General features: G+C 50.6%; 1 protein-coding gene across 1 annotated transcript in view; it reads right to left on the minus strand.

The window, feature by feature from the left end:
- The window catches only part of LOC149458639 (inter-alpha-trypsin inhibitor heavy chain H3-like), a 263,380-nt gene that overhangs the window by 57,641 nt on the left and 183,182 nt on the right, over nt 1-22,557 (minus strand). The window lies entirely within an intron of this gene.

The following is a 22,557-nucleotide window of genomic DNA, read 5'->3' on the forward strand; positions in this document are numbered from 1 at the left end:
CCAACATTGGAGAGGTGTGGTCTGGACATGGCAGAGTGAAGACTCACAGTGCCTGAGCTCCAGACTCCCAACTGGCCTGAACCAGCTTTATGTCGGCCTTTGCACTAGCAATGAGCTTCTCTAAGTGGAGGAAGGCTAGGGAAACACAAAGATATCTTGCCTAAGATCAAGCATTTATATCCCAGCATCCAGAAGACTAGCACCTAGGACAAAGTGGTGGCTGCACGTGGCTGTACACAAGAGTGATCTGCCCCAGCAGATTCGCCATCTCCCTCTTGTGCCATCGTACACCCACTCTGAAATCCCAGGAATTCTGGGGACTTCACACTCTCCCTCTAATGTCTAAGCTGAGGAGTGGCCCTAGGGTGGGATGTGGGCTGATCTGAGAGCTCTGATCTGTGCTCCCCCAACCAAAGCAGACATTGAGACAATCTTTCATCAGCTTGAGGAGGCTTGCAAGCAAGAATTGCAGCTGCTCAGGTCAGAGGTTCAACAAGTCACAGACTGGGTCTCTTCTGAAGAGACCTTGCCAGCTGAACTGGAACAGAGAGCAGAAGCTCTAGGACACAGTCAAGCCTCCTAAACAGATTGGCTCACAGATATGCAGATGTAACTAGAGGACTAGGAGGGCCAGGGCAGACCTAACAACTTATGGCTCCAGGGCCTCCTTGAAGCCACGACACTGCCATAATCATCCTCCACAAGAAATTGGATGTTGCCCCCCCCCCCCCCCCCCCGTGAACATTGAGCTGGGCCAGGTGCATCATGCCTTGGGTTCTAGATCCCCAAGAATCTATCCTATGAAAGGCATGATATTTGGGGTCCATGAACTTTGATGGAGCCAAGATCAAGATTCTCTCGGACCTCTCCAAAGCCACCCTGCAAAGGACAGCCCTATTGTGGCCATTGCTGGATAGGTTCTGCCAAATGGAGCTCCCTTACCAGTGGGGGTTCCCATTCCACCTGATCATTTGGAAGAATAAAGCCTTGTACACACAGGCAACGAAAATCTGGCAATGAGGGGGGGGGGGGGGGTCCCCTGCTAGAATACAATAGCACAGCAGGGGAAATCACACTAACATGGCTTGTGTTAGTACAGATATCTTCCAGTTCTTTTTTCTCATTCAGCCCACTGGGTTGAATGAGAAAACATTTCTAGTGTGTACCAGGATAATACTTCTTTTTCTCAACAGCGACATGCTAATCTATCCGACCTTTTTTACCTTTCTAGAGATCTAACCATTTCAGGTGTAACAAGGCTTAAAAAACACTAAACACTGGTGTCCTTGGGGCCTAGTGAGGGTATAATAGAGGATAATAGAGGATAATTATAGTTATGTGGGAAAGGTCCCACAAAAAAAGGGGTCCCAAAAAAAAGGAGTCCAATTGCGGTTATGGACCAGAATTAGCAAAAGTTATTTTATTAATTATACACAGATAGTATAAAAATATATATGAAATCACACACTGCAAAAAGACACTTTCACCCTACACAATAAAATATTGACAAAGTTGTTAAATGATAAAATCAAAGCCCGGGCTTACAGGCATATAAATCACCAAAGCTGAATAGTGCAAAATGCAATAAGCAAAATTAAATATTATGACGGCAACAATATAGCAATATAAATCCGCCGACAAACAGCAAAATAAGAACCTCCTATGCCGTGAAGGAGACCCCACAAGGCTGCAACAGCAATAAACATTTATGTAATAACGCTATGAATGCAGGTCACAGCAGACTGTTAATGGATCTACTAATGTATTGATCTTTCCCACATAACTACATAGTATTATATCAAACCATTTCCAGCTCATCCGGAACTGCTGCCACAAGCAACCAAATCCTGGGGTGGCCATAGAACCCCAGCTCCTGCAGATACTCATGAATCCTGATTCTAACCCTGATGTTTCATGAGGTATGCCCTTGTTGGGACCTTACCCTCATTTGAACTCTCAAGGCTGCTTTGATCTAAGAGCTAATGGAAGTTGATATATGCCTGTACCCTGTTCACTGGAGTCTCAGCTATACCGGGACTCCCTCTCCTCATTGGCTGAGACAGAAGTGGGAGTCATCAGCTCCCACTGCTGTCAATCACAGCCAGTGAGCCAATGAGAAGAGAGGGGGTGGGGCCGAGCCACAGCTCCACCTGTGAATGGACACACGGAGCAGCGGGTGCCCCCATAGCAAGCTGCTTAATGTGGGGGTCCCCAACAGGAGGGAGGGGCCAGGAGCACCAGTGGGGAACCCGAGAAGAGGAGGATCCAGGTTGCTCTGTACAAAACCACTGCACACAGCAGGTAAGTATATATATTTTTTTTTTTTTTACAAATAAGCCTTTAGATCCACTTTAAGCACAATATTGGAGCAACAATACAATGCCAGTAGCACTAATGCAGTGCCAATTAATTGATGTTTAATGTTGCAGGTTCTATATTGGTTTAGTCTTTTAAGGGGAGCTTCCACCAGTTCTACCACCCATCTCATGTAATGATGTTTTGTTTCCCCTTTGTCAGGACCTGCAAAGTGACTGGATGTGGACCCTTAAATTACAGCGTATGGGTTAAGCTGAAGACACTGGCAGAGGTCTGAGCTGTCCCTGAACCTTTGTTAGTACCCATTCAAATGCAATATACTTGAATACTATGAATAATATACAGAATAAAAAAGAATGGAATGCTCCCAACAGTATAAAATCCCAGCATTCCCTTCTTTTTTATTCTGTATGTCAATCTGAGTATGGGTGAGAGAAGTGCTGTGAGGAAATCTGGTTGACATCAGATTTTGCAGTGGAATCACTCTGAGACAGAGGTGCAGCTATATCCCAATCCATACTCATAGAATTGGAGCATCTTAAGGTTCCTTACAAGATAATGTGGACCCATTGGTTTCAGTGTTTGTATTATCACTCTAATTCAGGGAGTCAACAAACTCTGGCAAGAGCATGTATAATCACAAGGGTGTGGTGGGAGTTGATGGTCACCTGTATTTTGGATCAGAAACACTATAAAAGCACTTTATGGAAGATTTATGGACTGTGTGATTGTTTTTTACACTATGATGTGTACTGTATTTCTATTGAGCTGACCTTTTTGGGATTTTGCACGTTATGTGTCACAAATTGTAGAATTACTTCTTTATTGGAGCTGAAATACATTTTTTTCTCTCACAGGCATGTTAACATTTACATGTAATATATGCTGTAAACACTTTTAGCACTACCCCCTTAGGAGTTGCTGAAGTTTTATGTCCCCCCTATAGTCCTGCACAGCCATTTAGCACTCATTTCCACATAGACTTGCATTCGGGAGTCAGTGACCAGTCCTTGAGCTTGTTTTGAAGTTTTATTAGGGGATTTAGAACTTCGATGGGGTAAGGGGTGTATGGATGCCCAATGGAACAGAGAAACCAAGGACAACGTCTTGAACTATGTACAAGTGGTTACACCAAACAGTCTCTTCTGGAGAGCTAGCCAGCGTCTCCTGTAGTACCATCTCAGACCCCAAATGCTCCTCTATCTGGCTGCCTGGAGAAATCCCTTGACAGGGGATCCAATGTCTGCCACATAAAAAGGGTGAAACAGTCCTGGGTGGCAAGCAGATCCAGTTTCTCACTCCTTTCTGTATCTGGCCCAGAGGTTGCAGGTCTACTCACTCAGTCCTTCTCCTGTGTTACTGTTGGGTCGGTGTCAGGGCTCCCAGGTATGACCAGAGGTGTGTGACTGACGCAGGGAAACGCAGACTTCAGATATGTGATAAACAATATAATTTATTAACACTAACAATACAAACATAAACGCAGTGCAATACTAAACATAATACAGTGCAACCAAACCCAACCAACCACCCACAGATAACAGTACATACAAGCAAGCGTCGTCAGGCAGGCCGGGTCAATATCAATTGGGCAGGTAGGTACAGGGGGAGCAAGCGGAGAATGGTCGGGGTCACAGGCCAGGTTCAGCAGGTAGCAAGCAGCGTAGTACAGAGGGTCAGGCAGAGGGATGGTCAGGGTCACAAGCCAGGGATCAGAACAGGTAGCAAGCAGCGTAGTACAGAGGGTCAGGCAGAGGGATGGTCAGGAGCGAGCCGGGATCAGAGCAGGAGAAGTCAGCAGCAGTTCAGATCAGGCAGGGTCAGCAAAGGAACAGAAACAGGGTGCAGGACAGATACAGGGCCCAGGACAAACACAACACCAAGGCAGAGTCTGTGGGTCTGGCCAACCCTTAAATACCCCAGCATAATCAGTTCCAGGTGTTAGCTGGCTGCAAAGTTGAGTCTCTGATTGCTGGGAGCACCCGCTGGCCAGCCCTGGTACTGCAGCTCATAAGGCAGCTGAGTCAAACTATTGCTGGCCAGTCCATTCCTGACAGTACCCCCCCCCTCAAGGAGCGGCCTCAGGATGCTCCAAACAGTCCTAGCTGGGCAAAATGTTCCACCGCCCGGGTCTGGTAACTGGCGGGATATCAAAGACTGGCACACCGGGCAGGACTCCGGGCAGCGGCACACCGGGCAGGACTCCGGGCAGAGGCACATCGGGCTGGACTCCGGGCAGAGGCACATCGGGCAGGACTCCGGGCAGCGGCACACCGGGCAGAGGCACATCGGGCAGAGGCACACCAGGCAGAGGCACACCGGGAAGAGGCACATCGGGCAGAGGCACACCAGGCAGAGGCACATCGGGCTAAACTCCAGGCAGAGGCACATCGGGCTGGACTCCGGGCAGAGGCACATCGGGCAGGACTCCGGGCAGAGGCACATCGGGCAGGACTCCGGGCAGAGGCACATCGGGCAGGACTCCGGGCAGAGGCACATCGGATTACCAGGCGAAGCAGCAGGCAGCGGGCCACCAGGTGGAGCAGCAGGCACCGGGCCCCCGGACGGAGCAGCAGGCACCGGGCCCCCGGGCGGAGCAGCAGGCACCGGGCCCCCGGGCAAAGCAGCAGGCACCGGGCCCCCGGGCGGAGCAGCAAGCAACGGGCCCCCGGGCGGAGCAGCAGGCAGTGGGCCCCCGGGCGGAGCAGCAGGCATCGGGCCCCCAGGCGGAGCGGCGGGCACCGGACCCCCAGATGGAGCGACAGGTCTCGGGCCCTCAGGCGGAGCGGCGGGCGCCGGACCCCCAGGTGGAGCGACGGGTCTCGGGCCCTCAGGCGGAGCGGCGGGCGCCGGACCCCCAGGTGGAGCGACGGGTCTCGGGCCCTCAGGCGGAGCGGCGGGCGCCGGACCCCCAGGTGGAGCGACGGGTCTCGGGCCCTCAGGCGGAGCGACAGGTCTCAGGCCCCCAGACGGGGCGGCGGGCGCCGGACCCCCAGGAGGAGCGACAGTTATCGGGCCCCCAGGCGGGGCGACAGGCATCAGGCCCCCAGGCGGGGCGACAGGCATCGGGCCCCCAGGCGGGGCGACAGGCATCGGGCCCCCGGCGGGGCGACAGGCATCGGGCCCCCGGGCGGGGCGACCGGCATTGGGTCCCCGGGCGGGGCGACCGGCATCGGGTCCCCGGGCGGGGCGACCGGCATCGGGCCCCCAGGCGGGGCGACCGGCATCGGGCCCCCAGGCGGAGCGGCGGGCGCCGGGCCCCCAGGAGGGGCGACAGGCATCGGGCCCCCGGGCGGGGCGACAGGCGTCGGGCCCCCGGGCGGGGCGACCGGCATCGGGTCCCCAGGCGGGGCGACCGGCATCGGGCCCCCAGGCGGAGCAGCGGGCGCCGGGCCCCCAGGCGGGGTGACAGGCATCAGGCTGAGTACAGGCATCAGGCTGAGTAGAGGATTCAGGCTGAGTAGAGGCTTCAGGCTGAACCACGGAAGGCAGGTTCACCGGTTTGGATACTGGCAGGATGGTATTGGTTGGAAAGAATTTTCGCTTTTTTCTGGTTTTAACTACTGGAGCACTGCAAGTAAACGCAGGTCTGCAAACGAATGGAGCAGCTGGAGACAGAGAAGAACTGGAGGATGGAACAGGAGAGGGAGCAGTTGCTACAGAGGGCTTTTTTACAGGGTTAAAGGCAGGATAGGTGCAGCGAGTGGGAACAGGGTACTGACATGCGGTAGATAGCCAAGTATACTGGGCTGTAACTGGAGGAGCTGTTGGGAATACAGGAGTAGAGTTAGAAGCAGGACTGGGTTTTTGTAAGCTGACTGGGGCTGGGTGCAACAAGTCTGTCCATGTCTGCAGTATGGGTTGAACAAAGCTGAGCTTACACAAAGCCTGTCTGGTCAATGACTGCACTGCGTTTATACAATCTCTTAGTGTCTGTGGTGAACATGTGGAATAACGCTCCAGAAAGTAACCCACATCATCCTCTAATAACCATACCAGGGACTCTACCTGGTCTGCACTAAATGGTGGCAAAAATTCATCCCTGCATTCGGGGGTACCAGATGAAACCAACTCTGCACAAACCTCAATCAAAGGCTGCACCTCAGAGAACTCTGTGCCCTGATCTACTAGAACATGAGCGAGCCGTATACATTCTAGCAGTTCATCCCGGGTATACTCCTTCAGAGTTTGATAAGCATACTCCCTGTCATCAAACACTAGCAGATATAAATACGCAACCTCATCCAGATCCATCCTTCCCAGCAACAAGCCAAGATGGCTTCCCTGTGCAGCCACTTCTGGTCAGGATTGGCCTTGGTGTAATGTCAGGGCTCCCAGGTATGACCAGAGGTGTGTGACTGACGCAGGGAAACGCAGACTTCAGATATGTGATAAACAATATAATTTATTAACACTAACAATACAAACATAAACGCAGTGCAATACTAAACATAATACAGTGCAACCAAACCCAACCAACCACCCACAGATAACAGTACATACAAGCAAGCGTCGTCAGGCAGGCCGGGTCAATATCAATTGGGCAGGTAGGTACAGGGGGAGCAAGTGGAGAATGGTCGGGGTCACAGGCCAGGTTCAGCAGGTAGCAAGCAGCGTAGTACAGAGGGTCAGGCAGAGGGATGGTCAGGGTCACAAGCCAGGGATCAGAACAGGTAGCAAGCAGCGTAGTACAGAGGGTCAGGCAGAGGGATGGTCAGGAGCGAGCCGGGATCAGAGCAGGAGAAGTCAGCAGCAGTTCAGATCAGGCAGGGTCAGCAAAGGAACAGAAACAGGATGCAGGACAGATACAGGGCCCAGGACAAACACAACACCAAGGCAGAGTCTGTGGGTCTGGCCAACCCTTAAATACCCCAGCATAATCAGTTCCAGGTGTTAGCTGGCTGCAAAGTTGAGTCTCTGATTGCTGGGAGCACCCGCTGGCCAGCCCTGGTACTGCAGCTCATAAGGCAGCTGAGTCCCACTATTGCTGGCCAGTCCATTCCTGACAGTCGGTGGCTGCTACAAGGCCTTCTAGCTGGCCTTTCCTGCCACACAGGTGGTCCTCTCAGAAGGATGGTGAAGTTCCCAGCATTCAGCTTTCCCAGATCCTTCTGCCTGGAGGTGAGTCCCTCTCCTATCTGAGCCCCCTCCCAGGTTCCTGCTCTTCAGCCTTATATCTTCCTCTTCCACTCGAACTCTCCTGCAGCTGAGCAGGCTCTGACACTTTTAAGGGCAATCCTGACTCCATGCCAAGTCTCCCCATTGGGGATTGGTCAGGATCTCTCAAGAGTTCAGACCAGCCATTCCTCAGGGCAGGGGGAAGTCTCAGAGAGCTGACTTGCAGAGCCTCTCAGCTCTGATCCAAATTTAACCTACCTCTGACTGTTGCACCTGGGCTGTTACTCAGCCCCTAACTAACAATTTGAGTCTAGCTCCCCCTAGCTACCTAGGAGGGTGCTACACACTCATTTATTTGTATATAAGTATTTGAATATTTTATGACCTTGCATATATTGTTTTTCACATTTTTGGGGAAGTTTATGATTTTGGATACTTTTTATGTCATCTAGCACCACCCTGTTACCTGTTACCTGTTACCTGTTATAGATCGCAAGTTATGTACTAAGATACTTGCTATAAGAATGATTTCGTATGTTTCTGACATTGATCACTTGAACCAGATCTGATTTGTGTCCACCAAAAAGCAAGGGACAATACAAAAAGGCTCTTGCTATTATTCATGCTGCTCATTCCAGAAAGCTCCCTTTACTGCTCTTATCTACTGATGCTGAAACGGCTTTTGATAGGTTAAGCCAGGCTTTTCTTGAAGGAACACTAAGCTACTTATGCCTTTGATAAAGTATGATGTACTAGATCAGGGGTCTCCAAACTTTTTAAACAAAGGACCAGTTTACTCTCCTTCAGGATTTAGGGGGGCGTACTGTGACCAGTGTGGGTAGAAAATGTCTCGGCATCAGTGGGGTAAACATGGCTCCATCATTGGTTTTAACAGGAGGAATAGCGCCCCATTGTTGGCATCAATGGAAGGAATAGTGCCTCATCGACGGTGTCAGTGCAAGGAGTAGTGCCCCATCATTGGTCTTAGAAGGAGTAGTGCTCCATTGTTGGTTTTAGTAGGAGGAATAGTGCCCCAGACTCAAATTATATCGCATTGCACCAAAGAGTGCACACACTTTTTTTGGAGCTCCACTGGAACACCGCATCACATGTTTGTTTTGTACCATATGATCCAGTGTGGGCAAATCGCACTCCAATTACAATGCATTTAGGGTGTTAACTTTGTATTGACACCCTCAGCAGATCACAAACATAGTGCGATTGCAATGTAGTGCAGAAAACACACAGGGATCGCTGTGTTTCACGCACCACATAAGTGTGAACCTAGGCTTACAGCATTACTTCAGTTCCACTTTAATTGGCAGTCCCTGAAAAATGTATTAGTTGCTTAGCTCTATGTGTGGAGGTTGTGAAAGGCATGCTTTCTGTCTCATTTGTTTGAGAAGGTATTGTACACAGAAATCAGGGTGGCATCTATTAATGCAGGCAGCTGCTACTGTATTCATTTACAGTATAATGCACAACCTAACTTGTATAACAAGGTCAGGTGGGGAGGTACGGTTTTGATGAAGTTTTTTTAATGTACCAAACATGCACCAAAAACTGCAGCAAGTGGGACTTAGAAAACTGCAACAGACCCGCAACTGACCAGTGTGAACAGTTATTATTATTATTATACAGTATTTATATAGCGCCAAAGGGTATGCTCAGCGCTGTACAGTAGCAAGGGGGACAGAACATGAGACAAGACAGTAACAATACAATACACGAGGGGTTCGAGGGCCCTGCTCTTTTGAGCTTACAATCTAGGAGGGAGGGGAAGGTGGTACAGGAGGAGATGGCTGTGGGGAATGGAGTGGTGGGAGGAGTGGAGGAGTTCCATAGGATTTATTAGTCATGCATTTTTCTTTCGGTGTGAAAGTTTGAAAGCAGCCATATTCCCAAGCATGTACAGGCTTGTATGAAAATGGCTGCACAATCCTAAGCTGGTGTATATCCAGGGTAAAAATAGCACATTTCACAGTGTATTACAGAGCTATAAATGATTTTTAAACTGGAGCATACATGATTTTTTGCTGGAGCTTTAGAACATTTTTTGACTAAAGCTAAATGATTTTTTAGACTGTTCTGCCTCCCCGAACTAAGTAATGCAAGTGTGATCTCTATAACTGATCCAGTTGGGGCAAGATACACTATATTGCCAAAAGTATTGGGATGCCTGCCTTTACAAGCACATGAACTTTAATGGCATCCCAGTCTTAGTCCGTAATGTTCAATATTGAGTTGGCCCGCCCTTTACAGCTATAACAGCTTCAACTCTTCTGGGAAGGCTGTCCACAAGGTTTAGGAGGGTGTCTATGGGAATGTTTGGCCATTCTTCCAGAAGCGCATTTGTGAGGTCAGGCACTGATGTTGGACAAGAAGGCCTGGCTCATAGTCTCTACTCTAATTCATCCCAAAGGTGTTCTATTGGGTTTAGATCAGGACTCTGCGTAGGCCAGTCAAGTTCCTCCACCCCAAACTTGCTCATCCATGTCTTTATGGACCTTGCTTTGTGCACTGGTGTGCAGTCATGTTGGAACAGGAAGGGGCCATCCCCCAAACTGTTCCCACAAAGTTGGGAGCATGATATTGTTCCCTTCACTGGAACTAAGGGGCCAAGCCCAACCCCTGAAAAACAACCCCACACCATAATCCCCCTCCACCAAATTTTACACCTAGCACAATGCAGTCAGGCAAGTACCGTTCTCCTGGCAACTGCCAAACCCAGACACATCCATCGAAATGCCAGACAGAGAAGCGTGATTTGTGATTCCAGAGAACATGCCTCCACTGCTCTAGAGTCCAGTGGTGGCGTGCTTTACACCACTGCCTCCGATGCTTTGCATTGCACTTGGTGATGTAAGGCTTGAATGCAGCTGCTCGGCCATGGAGACCCATTCCATGAAGCTCTCTACGCACTGTTGTTGTGCTAATCTGAAAGCCACACAAAGTTTGGAGGTCTTTGGCTATTGACTCTGCAAGACAGTTGACAACTTCTGCACACTGTGAGCTTCAGCATGCGCTGAAGGGGTCTGTCATTTTACGTGGCCTAACACTTCGTGGATGAGTTGCTGTTGTTCCCAGTTGCTTTCACTTAGTTACAATATCGCTAACAGTTGACTGTGGAATATTTAGTGTCAAGGAAATTTCACGGATGGACTTATTGCACAGGTGGCAACCTATCACGGTACCATGAAATGTAAAAGGTGCAGCGCTTGAATAAGGAGTTAATATATAATCGTCAAATCATCAGTGCATCTTAAACATGTGTATGTATGTCAGGAATGGACTTGCCAATAATGGTGGGACTCACCTGCCTTCTGGGCTGCAGTACCAGGGCTGGCCAGCGGGTGCTCTCAGCAATCAGAGACTCAACCCTGCAGTCAGCCAAAACACCTGAGGCTGATTGCAGGTGTATTTAAGGGATGGCCAGACCTGCAATCTGTGCCTTGGTGTGTGTTTTTCTATGGGCCCCTGTATCTTGTTACCTGCATTCCTGTTCCTGTTCCTGCCTGACTGACTCGCTGCCGACCCTGCCTGATCCAGACCTCTGCTGACTTCTCCTGTTTGATCCCTGGCTTGTGACCCCGACCATTCTCTGCCTGACCCCCTGTACCTACCTGTCCGTTAGTTGCTATACCCGGCTCGTGACCTGACTACTCTCTGCCTGCTCCTCCTGCTCCTACCTGCCTGATTGTTATTGACCCGGCCTGCCTGATTACGCTTGCATTGTATGTATTGTTATCTGTGGGTGGTTTGGTTTGGTTCGTTTGCACTGTGTTATGTTTTAGTATTGCACTGCGTGTATATATTGTTAGTATTAATAAATTATATCATTTATAACATATCTGAAGCCTGCGTTTCCCTGCGTCAGTTCACATACCTCTGGTCATACCCGGAGCCCTGACAATATATTGACATAGATAAAATCTACTAATAAATTAAATATAGCAGCAATAAATAAATATATAGCAGCAGTACTCAAAAAAACCACAGTGAGGCGCTCTAAACAGTGCTGACAATTAGAGATGAGCGAATCGAAGTATCCGAAGTGGAATTCGAGTCGAATTTCGGAAAAATTTCGATTCGTGCCGAATCCGAAAAACAGCCTAATTCGGACGCGCGAATCGAAATTTTTCCGAAAATGGCGGCTGACATGTGCGGCGACGGAGCGGGGATGTCGGGGAAGGCGCGCAGACAAGGCGCGCTGCCCCATAATGCATTCCTCAACGACATGTGATCGCATCAGCCAATCAGCAGCCAGCCAGCCAGCACTGTGTAATGGTCGAGGTATATATAGCGGCCATTTTGGAAATCTTCATTTGCCTGCAGTCATTGAACAGAGGCAGACCGCTCTGTACTAGGGACAGGGACAGAGTTAGGGCCACAGAAACGAGAATTGGGGACAGAGAGAAGTTACTTAGGGACAGAGAACCATTACTCAGGGACACAGACTTGTTAATGAGGGCCACAGAATCGTTATTTAGGGACAAAGAAACGCTAGTTAGGGCCACAGAATTCATACTCAGGGACAGACAGAATTGTTACTCAGTGCCAGAGAATTGTTACTTAGGGCCACAGAAACGTTATTAGGGCCACAGAATTTTTACTCAGGGACAGACAGAATTGTTACTGAGTGCCAGAGAATTGTTACTCAGGGACAGACAGAATTGTTACTGAGTGCCAGAGAATTCTTACTCAGGGCCACAGAATTCATTCTCAGGGACAGACAGAATTGTTACTCAGGGACAGACAGAATTGTTACTGAGTGCCAGAGAATTGTTACTCAGGGACAGACAGAATTGTTACTGAGTGCCAGAGAATTGTTACTCAGGGACAGACAGAATTGTTACTGAGTGCCAGAGAATTGTTACTCTCACAGACACAAAATTGTTACTTGCACAGACACAGAATTGTTACTTGCACAGACACACAATTGTTACTCAGGGCCACAGAATTCATACTCAGGGACAGACAGAATTGTTACTGAGTGCCAGAGAATTCTTACTCAGGGCCACAGAATTCATACTCAGGGACAGACAGAATTGTTACTCAGGGACAGACAGAATTGTTACTGAGTGCCAGAGAATTGTTACTCAGGGACAGACAGAATTGTTACTGAGTGCCAGAGAATTCTTACTCAGGGACAGACAGAATTGTTACTGAGTGCCAGAGAATTGTTACTCTCACAGACACAAAATTGTTACTTGCACAGACACAGAATTGTTACTCGCACAGAGACAGAATTGTTACTCAGGGCCACAGAATTCATACTCAGGGACAGACAGAATTGTTACTGAGTGCCAGAGAATTGTTACTCAGGGACAGACAGAATTGTTACTGAGTGCCAGAGAATTGTTACTCTCACAGACACAAAATTGTTACTTGCACAGACACAGAATTGTTACTTGCACAGACACACAATTGTTACTCAGGGCCACAGAATTCATACTCAGGGACAGACAGAATTGTTACTGAGTGCCAGAGAATTCTTACTCAGGGCCACAGAATTCATACTCAGGGACAGACAGAATTGTTACTCAGGGACAGACAGAATTGTTACTGAGTGCCAGAGAATTGTTACTCAGGGACAGACAGAATTGTTACTGAGTGCCAGAGAATTGTTACTCTCACAGACACAAAATTGTTACTTGCACAGACACAGAATTGTTACTTGCACAGACACACAATTGTTACTCAGGGCCACAGAATTCATACTCAGGGACAGACAGAATTGTTACTGAGTGCCAGAGAATTGTTACTCAGGGACAGACAGAATTGTTACTGAGTGCCAGAGAATTGTTACTCTCACAGACACAAAATTGTTACTTGCACAGACACAGAATTGTTACTTGCACAGACACACAATTGTTACTGAGTGCCAGAGAATTGTTACTCAGGGACAGACAGAATTGTTACTGAGTGCCAGAGAATTGTTACTCAGGGACAGACAGAATTGTTACTGAGTGCCAGAGAATTGTTACTCAGGGACAGACAGAATTGTTACTGAGTGCCAGAGAATTGTTACTCTCACAGACACAAAATTGTTACTTGCACAGACACAGAATTGTTACTCGCACAGAGACAGAATTGTTACTCAGGGCCACAGAATTCATACTCAGGGACAGACAGAATTGTTACTGAGTGCCAGAGAATTGTTACTCAGGGACAGACAGAATTGTTACTGAGTGCCAGAGAATTGTTACTCTCACAGACACAAAATTGTTACTTGCACAGACACAGAATTGTTACTTGCACAGACACACAATTGTTACTCAGGGCCACAGAATTCATACTCAGGGACAGACAGAATTGTTACTGAGTGCCAGAGAATTGTTACTCAGGGACAGACAGAATTGTTACTGAGTGCCAGAGAATTGTTACTCAGGGACAGACAGAATTGTTACTGAGTGCCAGAGAATTGTTACTCTCACAGACACAAAATTGTTACTTGCACAGACACAGAATTGTTACTCGCACAGAGACAGAATTGTTACTCAGGGCCACAGAATTCATACTCAGGGACAGACAGAATTGTTACTGAGTGCCAGAGAATTGTTACTCAGGGACAGACAGAATTGTTACTGAGTGCCAGAGAATTGTTACTCTCACAGACACAAAATTGTTACTTGCACAGACACAGAATTGTTACTTGCACAGACACACAATTGTTACTCAGGGCCACAGAATTCATACTCAGGGACAGACAGAATTGTTACTGAGTGCCAGAGAATTGTTACTCAGGGACAGACAGAATTGTTACTGAGTGCCAGAGAATTGTTACTCTCACAGACACAAAATTGTTACTTGCACAGACACAGAATTGTTACTCGCACAGAGACAGAATTGTTACTCAGGGCCACAGAATTCATACTCAGGGACAGACAGAATTGTTACTGAGTGCCAGAGAATTGTTACTCAGGGAAGACAGAATTGTTACTGAGTGCCATAGAATTGTTACTCAGGGACAGACAGAATTGTTACTGAGTGCCAGAGAATTGTTACTCTCACAGACACAAAATTGTTACTTGCACAGACACAGAATTGTTACTCGCACAGAGACAGAATTGTTACTCAGGGCCACAGAATTCATACTCAGGGACAGACAGAATTGTTACTGAGTGCCAGAGAATTGTTACTCAGGGACAGACAGAATTGTTACTGAGTGCCAGAGAATTGTTACTCTCACAGACACAAAATTGTTACTTGCACAGACACAGAATTGTTACTTGCACAGACACACAATTGTTACTGAGTGCCAGAGAATTGTTACTCAGGGACAGACAGAATTGTTACTGAGTGCCAGAGAATTGTTACTCAGGGACAGACAGAATTGTTACTGAGTGCCAGAGAATTGTTACTCAGGGACAGACAGAATTGTTACTGAGTGCCAGAGAATTGTTACTCTCACAGACACAAAATTGTTACTTGCACAGACACAGAATTGTTACTCGCACAGAGACAGAATTGTTACTCAGGGCCACAGAATTCATACTCAGGGACAGACAGAATTGTTACTGAGTGCCAGAGAATTGTTACTCAGGGACAGACAGAATTGTTACTGAGTGCCAGAGAATTGTTACTCTCACAGACACAAAATTGTTACTTGCACAGACACAGAATTGTTACTTGCACAGACACACAATTGTTACTCAGGGCCACAGAATTCATACTCAGGGACAGACAGAATTGTTACTGAGTGCCAGAGAATTCTTACTCAGGGACAGACAGAATTGTTACTGAGTGCCAGAGAATTGTTACTCTCACAGACACAAAATTGTTACTTGCACAGACACAGAATTGTTACTTGCACAGACACACAATTGTTACTCAGGGCCACAGAATTCATACTCAGGGACAGACAGAATTGTTACTGAGTGCCAGAGAATTGTTACTCAGGGACACCTAATCGTTGAATTAAATAGTATGTCAGACAACATGCAGAGGAGTGGCAGAGGAGGCAATGTTTTAGGAGCGAGCAGACGTGGCAGCAGAGGAAGGGGTCGAGGCAGCAGTATTCGCAGCCAGAGGCCAGTGCTCCCGGTGTCATCCAGCGGTCGTGTCTCCACCGACAACCCTGCCGTCATTGATTGGTTGGCTCGGTCGTCTTCCTCTTCCCAGGTCACCTCTGACACCTACAGCCAACGGTCGGTGGGTACGTCAGACACAACCGTTAGTTGGCATGGCCCGGGACCAAGCCCACTGAAATCACGTGTCCTCTACCTGCCCCTGTCCTTTGCTGTTCCCTCACCAAGCGAAGTATCGCATGCTGTGGGCTCAGCCCCACTGTACAGTGAGGAAGAGCTAACAGAGGGCGGTCAGGAACGGGGGGAGACATCGGCCTTTTCAGCAGCCAAGCGAACAAGTACTGGCGAGGAGAGTGGCTCGGTAGCCGGTCTAGAGACAGGTCTGTCTCCTGACCCAGACGCAGCCGAGGGGGCTAGTAGTGAGGCGGAGACCCTACTTGATGATGAGGAGGTTGATCGCACTTGGCAGCCTCGTCGTCATCAGGCAATTTCTTCCGCATCATCAGGAGAAGAGGGTGGCAGCTTGGCAGCGAGCAAAACAGTCGGTGGGTTGCCCAGGAGACAGCAGCAGGGTCGCATCAGTGTCAGTGGAGCCAAACGTCCACGGAGTAGAGCACCAGCTCCACTGCAGCCTACCACCACGGCCAGTAGTGGTGCCGGTGCGCACGGAGGAAGTAGCAGTCAGCCAGTGAAGAGTAGCGGGGGCAAAGTTTCCTACTCGGTGGTGTGGCAATTTTTCCTCAAGCCGCCCGAGGAAGTAAACGTAGCCGTATGTCGACTATGTGGCCAGAAATGCAAGCGTGGCCAGGGGGCCCATGTTGGGACTACAGCGTTGCGTCAGCATATGCAGCGTCACCATTCGGTGGCCTGGGAAAACCGTGATAAACATACGGCGGTTCTGCCTGCCCCAGCCCCCGCTCCATCACCCGCTCCGTTACTTGCTCCGTCACCCGACGTCGTCAATCGCCCTCTATCAGCCAGTCAAGGCTCCAACACCTCTGCTGAGGGGAGTTGTCGCTCATTGGCATCTTCCGCTCGTTCAGATGCTCCTTCTCCTGCTACTCCTCTTCTCGGATTCCGTCAACAGTCTTTCTTGGAATCCGTATCCAAGAGACAACAGTTTGCGAGCACGCACCCGACGGTGCAAAAGCTGAACGTCCTCCTGTCCAAGTTGCTGGTGCTGCAGTCCCTCCCTTTCCAACTGGTGGACTCAGCACCTTTCCGAGAAATGATGGCTTGTGCCGCGCCGCGGTGGAGAGTGCCAAGCCGTCATTTCTTTGCCCAAAAGGCAGTGCCAGCCCTGCATTCACATGTAGAAGAGATGGTGGGCCAGTCTTTGAGCATGTCGGTCTCTGCCAAAGTGCACGGCAGCGCCGACGTGTGGAGCTGTAACTACGGTCAGGGACAGTACATGTCATTTACGGCCCACTGGGTGAACGTGGTGCCGGCACAGCCGCACCAGCAACTTGGACAGGTCACGACGCTTTTGCCTCCACGTTTGCACGTCCTTGGTCCAGCAAGCATGTCCGCCTCTACCACCTCTTTTTCCGCCGTGTCCTCAGCCGCCACCCCCGTGCCAAGTCCCATTACCCGACCGGCATATCACATGTGCAGGGCGCAACGGTGTCACGCTGTGCTGCACCTGGTATGCCTTGGCGAACGTAGTCACACAGGGGAGGAACTGCTGAGTGTAATGAACAGAGAAATCGACAGATGGCTGTCTCCGCGCAAACTAAAAATCGGAACCATGTTGACTGACAACGGAAAGAACATGGTGTCTGCTCTGCGTCAAGGAAGGTTGTGCCATGCGCCATGCATGGCTCACGTGTTCAATCTGGTTGTCAAGCGGTTCCTAAAATCCACCATCCCACTGCAAGACATCCTTAAAATGTCACGTAAACTGTGCATGCATTTCAGCCATTCCTACACCGCAAAGAACACCCTCATTGAGCTGCAGCGGCAGAACGGAATTCCACAGCATCGCCTGATCTGCGACGTTGCAACAAGGTGGAATTCAACCCTACACATGTTAGACCGCCTTTACGAGCAGCGAAAGGCCATCACCGATTTCCTGATGTTACAAGCGGATAAAGGTACTCCCCTGTGTAACTTAGATGTCAGCCATTGGCAGCTCATGCGTGACACCTGCCGCTTGCTCAGGCCCTTTGAGGAGGCCACGCTATTCGTGAGTCGGCAGGACTATGGGATGAACGACGTCATTCCTCTGTTGCACGTCCTGGAACAAATGCTGTTAACAATGGCTGGTCAGGGTGCGGTAGACGTGGCGCACAGATCTCAACGCCACATGACCCCTGTGGGGGCAGGACAGGAAGAAGAGGAGGAGGTAGAGGAGGACATTTGTGCTCAGGAATTATTGAGTGAAATGGGTGGTTTTTCCACTCAGCGGACAGGAGTGGAGGAGCAGGAGCATCTGGTAGAGGAGGAGGAGGAGGAGACAGAGGACCCAGACGCACCGTGGCAGTATGCTGTGGAGATGGAGGCAGGGAGTCCCTCGCATTCCTTGGCACAAATGGCCCATAGCATGCTCGGTTGCTTGCGTAGCGACAGCCGAATAATAACCATCAGACAGAGGGATGACTTTTGGCTGTCCACCTTGTTGGACCCTCGCTACCGGTCCAAAATGGTGGCCTTTTTCACACCTGCTGAGAGGGAGGCCAAAATTACGTACTATAAAAACCACCTATGTAGTCAGTTGGTCTCTGCCTTTGTGCGCCAACGTCCATCCTCAGACACTGTGGGCCCTGTGCGCTCGCGTTCCGCTGGCATGGCAGCAGGGGAGGGGTGGGGTGGTAGGAGCAGTGGCAGCTCCACCAGCAGTGGCTGCCTCAGTCTGCAGTCGATGATGAGTAGCTTTCTTCACCAGCGCAGTGAGGAAACTACTAACCAGCCGCAGCAGCAGCAGCAGCATCAGGTGGACCTGGAGCAGGAGCTCAAACAACAGGCTTGGGCCTACTTGGACAGCACCCTGCCAACCGAGGTAGACAATCCCCTTGACTACTGGGCAACGAAACTTGACCTTTGGCCCCAACTAGCTGAATTTGCCCTTGAAAGGCTGTCATGCCCGGCCAGTAGCGTGGCATCGGAGCGCGTGTTTAGTGCGGCAGGAGGTATTGTAACTCCGCGGAGGACACGACTGTCCACCCAAAGTGTGGAGAGACTCACGTTTGTGAAAATGAATCAGGCGTGGATTAGTCTGGATTTCAAACCACCAGTTCCTGACACAACTGACTAAATCCGCCATGAATCATGCCTCAAACATGTGCCACTTTCAGGTCTCCTCACACTGCTGGTGTGTTTAATTTTTTGACATAGGGTGCTGGCAGATTACGGGCCTCACATAGCTGCTGCCAGGCCCCTAATCTGCCATAGGCCCCTATATACCGCCTCCTCATGCTGCTGCTAGGTCCAGAGTCTCTCATGGGTCCCTGTACGGCCTCCCATTGCTGCTGTCTCCATCGCCACACTCTGCTGCCATGTGCCACTTTCAGGTCTCTTCACACTGCTGGTGTGTTTAATTTTTTGACATAGGGTGCAGGCAGATTACGGGCCTCACATAGCTGCTGCCAGGCCCCTAATCTGCCATGGGCCCCTATATACCGCCTCCTCCTGCTGCTGCCAGGTCCAGAGTCTCTCATGGGTCCCTGTACGGCCTCCCATTGCTGCTGTCTCCATCGCCACACTCTGCTGCCATGTGCCACTTTCAGGTCTCTTCACACTGCTGGTGTGTTAAATTTTTTGACATAGGGTGCTGCAAGATAACGGGCCTCACATAGCTGCTGCCAGGCCCCTAATCTGCCATGGGCCCCTATATACCGCCTCCTCATGCTGCTGCCAAGTCCAGAGTCTGTCATGGTCCCTGTACGGCCTCCCATTGCTGCTGTCTCCATCGCCACACTCTGCTGCCATGTGCCACTTTCAGGTCTCTTCACACTGCTGGTGTGTTAAATTTTTTGACATAGGGTGCAGGCAGATTACGGGCCTCACATAGCTGCTGCCAGGCCCCTAATCTGCCATGGGCCCCTATATACCACCTCCTCCTGCTGCTGCCAGGTCCAGAGTCTCTCATGGGTCCCTGTACGGCCTCCCATTGCTGCTGTCTCCATCGCCACACTCTGCTGCCATGTGCCACTTTCAGGTCTCTTCACACTGCTGGTGTGTTAAATTTTTTGACATAGGGTGCTGCAAGATAACGGGCCTCACATAGCTGCTGCCAGGCCCCTAATCTGCCATGGGCCCCTATATACCGCCTCCTCATGCTGCTGCCAAGTCCAGAGTCTGTCATGGTCCCTGTACGGCCTCCCATTGCTGCTGTCTCCATCGCCACACTCTGCTGCCATGTGCCACTTTCAGGTCTCTTCACACTGCTGGTGTGTTAAATTTTTTGACATAGGGTGCTGCAAGATAACGGGCCTCACATAGCTGCTGCCAGGCCCCTAATCTGCCATGGGCCCCTATATACCGCCTCCTCATGCTGCTGCCAAGTCCAGAGTCTGTCATGGTCCCTGTACGGCCTCCCATTGCTGCTGTCTCCATCGCCACACTCTGCTGCCATGTGCCACTTTCAGGTCTCTTCACACTGCTGGTGTGTTAAATTTTTTGACATAGGGTGCTGCAAGATAACGGGCCTCACATAGCTGCTGCCAGGCCCCTAATCTGCCATGGGCCCCTATATACCGCCTCCTCATGCTGCTGCCAAGTCTAGAGTCTCTCATGGGTCCCTGTACGGCCTCCCATTGCTGCTGTCTCCATCGCCACACTCTGCTGCCATGTGCCACTTTCAGGTCTCTTCACACTGCTGGTGTGTTAAATTTTTTGACATAGGGTGCAGGCAGATTACGGGCCTCACATAGCTGCTGCCAGGCCCCTAATCTGCCATGGGCCCCTATATACCGCCTCCTCATGCTGCTGCCAAGTCCAGAGTCTGTCATGGTCCCTGTACGGCCTCCCATTGCTGCTGTCTCCATCGCCACACTCTGCTGCCATGTGCCACTTTCAGGTCTCTTCACACTGCTGGTGTGTTAAATTTTTTGACATAGGGTGCAGGCAGATTACGGGCCTCACATAGCTGCTGCCAGGCCCCTAATCTGCCATGGGCCCCTATATACCGCCTCCTCCTGCTGCTGCCAGGTCCAGAGTCTCTCATGGGTCCCTGTACGGCCTCCCATTGCTGCTGTCTCCATCGCCACACTCTGCTGCCATGTGCCACTTTCAGGTCTCTTCACACTGCTGGTGTGTTAAATTTTTTGACATAGGGTGCTGCAAGATAACGGGCCTCACATAGCTGCTGCCAGGCCCCTAATCTGCCATGGGCCCCTATATACCGCCTCCTCATGCTGCTGCCAAGTCCAGAGTCTGTCATGGTCCCTGTACGGCCTCCCATTGCTGCTGTCTCCATCGCCACACTCTGCTGCCATGTGCCACTTTCAGGTCTCTTCACACTGCTGGTGTGTTAAATTTTTTGACATAGGGTGCTGCAAGATAACGGGCCTCACATAGCTGCTGCCAGGCCCCTAATCTGCCATGGGCCCCTATATACCGCCTCCTCATGCTGCTGCCAAGTCCAGAGTCTGTCATGGTCCCTGTACGGCCTCCCATTGCTGCTGTCTCCATCGCCACACTCTGCTGCCATGTGCCACTTTCAGGTCTCTTCACACTGCTGGTGTGTTAAATTTTTTGACATAGGGTGCTGCAAGATAACGGGCCTCACATAGCTGCTGCCAGGCCCCTAATCTGCCATGGGCCCCTATATACCGCCTCCTCATGCTGCTGCCAAGTCCAGAGTCTGTCATGGTCCCTGTACGGCCTCCCATTGCTGCTGTCTCCATCGCCACACTCTGCTGCCATGTGCCACTTTCAGGTCTCTTCACACTGCTGGTGTGTTAAATTTTTTGACATAGGGTGCAGGCAGATTACGGGCCTCACATAGCTGCTGCCAGGCCCCTAATCTGCCATGGGCCCCTATATACCGCCTCCTCATGCTGCTGCCAAGTCCAGAGTCTGTCATGGTCCCTGTACAGCCTCCCATTGCTGCTGTCTCCATCGCCACACTCTGCTGCCATGTGCCACTTTCAGGTCTCTTCACACTGCTGGTGTGTTAAATTTTTTGACATAGGGTGCAGGCAGATTACGGGCCTCACATAGCTGCTGCCAGGCCCCTAATCTGCCATGGGCCCCTATATACCGCCTCCTCATGCTGCTGCCAAGTCCAGAGTCTGTCATGGTCCCTGTACGGCCTCCCATTGCTGCTGTCTCCATCGCCACACTCTGCTGCCATGTGCCACTTTCAGGTCTCTTCACACTGCTGGTGTGTTAAATTTTTTGACATAGGGTGCAGGCAGATTACGGGCCTCACATAGCTGCTGCCAGGCCCCTAATCTGCCATGGGCCCCTATATACCGCCTCCTCATGCTGCTGCCAAGTCTAGAGTCTCTCATGGGTCCCTGTACGGCCTCCCATTGCTGCTGTCTCCATCGCCACACTCTGCTGCCATGTGCCACTTTCAGGTCTCTTCACACTGCTGGTGTGTTAAATTTTTTGACATAGGGTGCTGCAAGATAACGGGCCTCACATAGCTGCTGCCAGGCCCCTAATCTGCCATGGGCCCCTATATACCGCCTCCTCATGCTGCTGCCAAGTCCAGAGTCTGTCATGGTCCCTGTACGGCCTCCCATTGCTGCTGTCTCCATCGCCACACTCTGCTGCCATGTGCCACTTTCAGGTCTCTTCACACTGCTGGTGTGTTAAATTTTTTGACATAGGGTGCAGGCAGATTACGGGCCTCACATAGCTGCTGCCAGGCCCCTAATCTGCCATGGGCCCCTATATACCGCCTCCTCATGCTGCTGCCAAGTCCAGAGTCTGTCATGGTCCCTGTACGGCCTCCCATTGCTGCTGTCTCCATCGCCACACTCTGCTGCCATGTGCCACTTTCAGGTCTCTTCACACTGCTGGTGTGTTAAATTTTTTGACATAGGGTGCAGGCAGATTACGGGCCTCACATAGCTGCTGCCAGGCCCCTAATCTGCCATGGGCCCCTATATACCGCCTCCTCATGCTGCTGCCAAGTCCAGAG

Source organism: Staurois parvus, unplaced genomic scaffold (assembly GCF_062004578.1).
Source record: "Staurois parvus isolate SC_StPar_1 unplaced genomic scaffold, SC_StPar_1.0 ptg000282l, whole genome shotgun sequence".
Taxonomy (NCBI): domain Eukaryota; kingdom Metazoa; phylum Chordata; class Amphibia; order Anura; family Ranidae; genus Staurois; species Staurois parvus.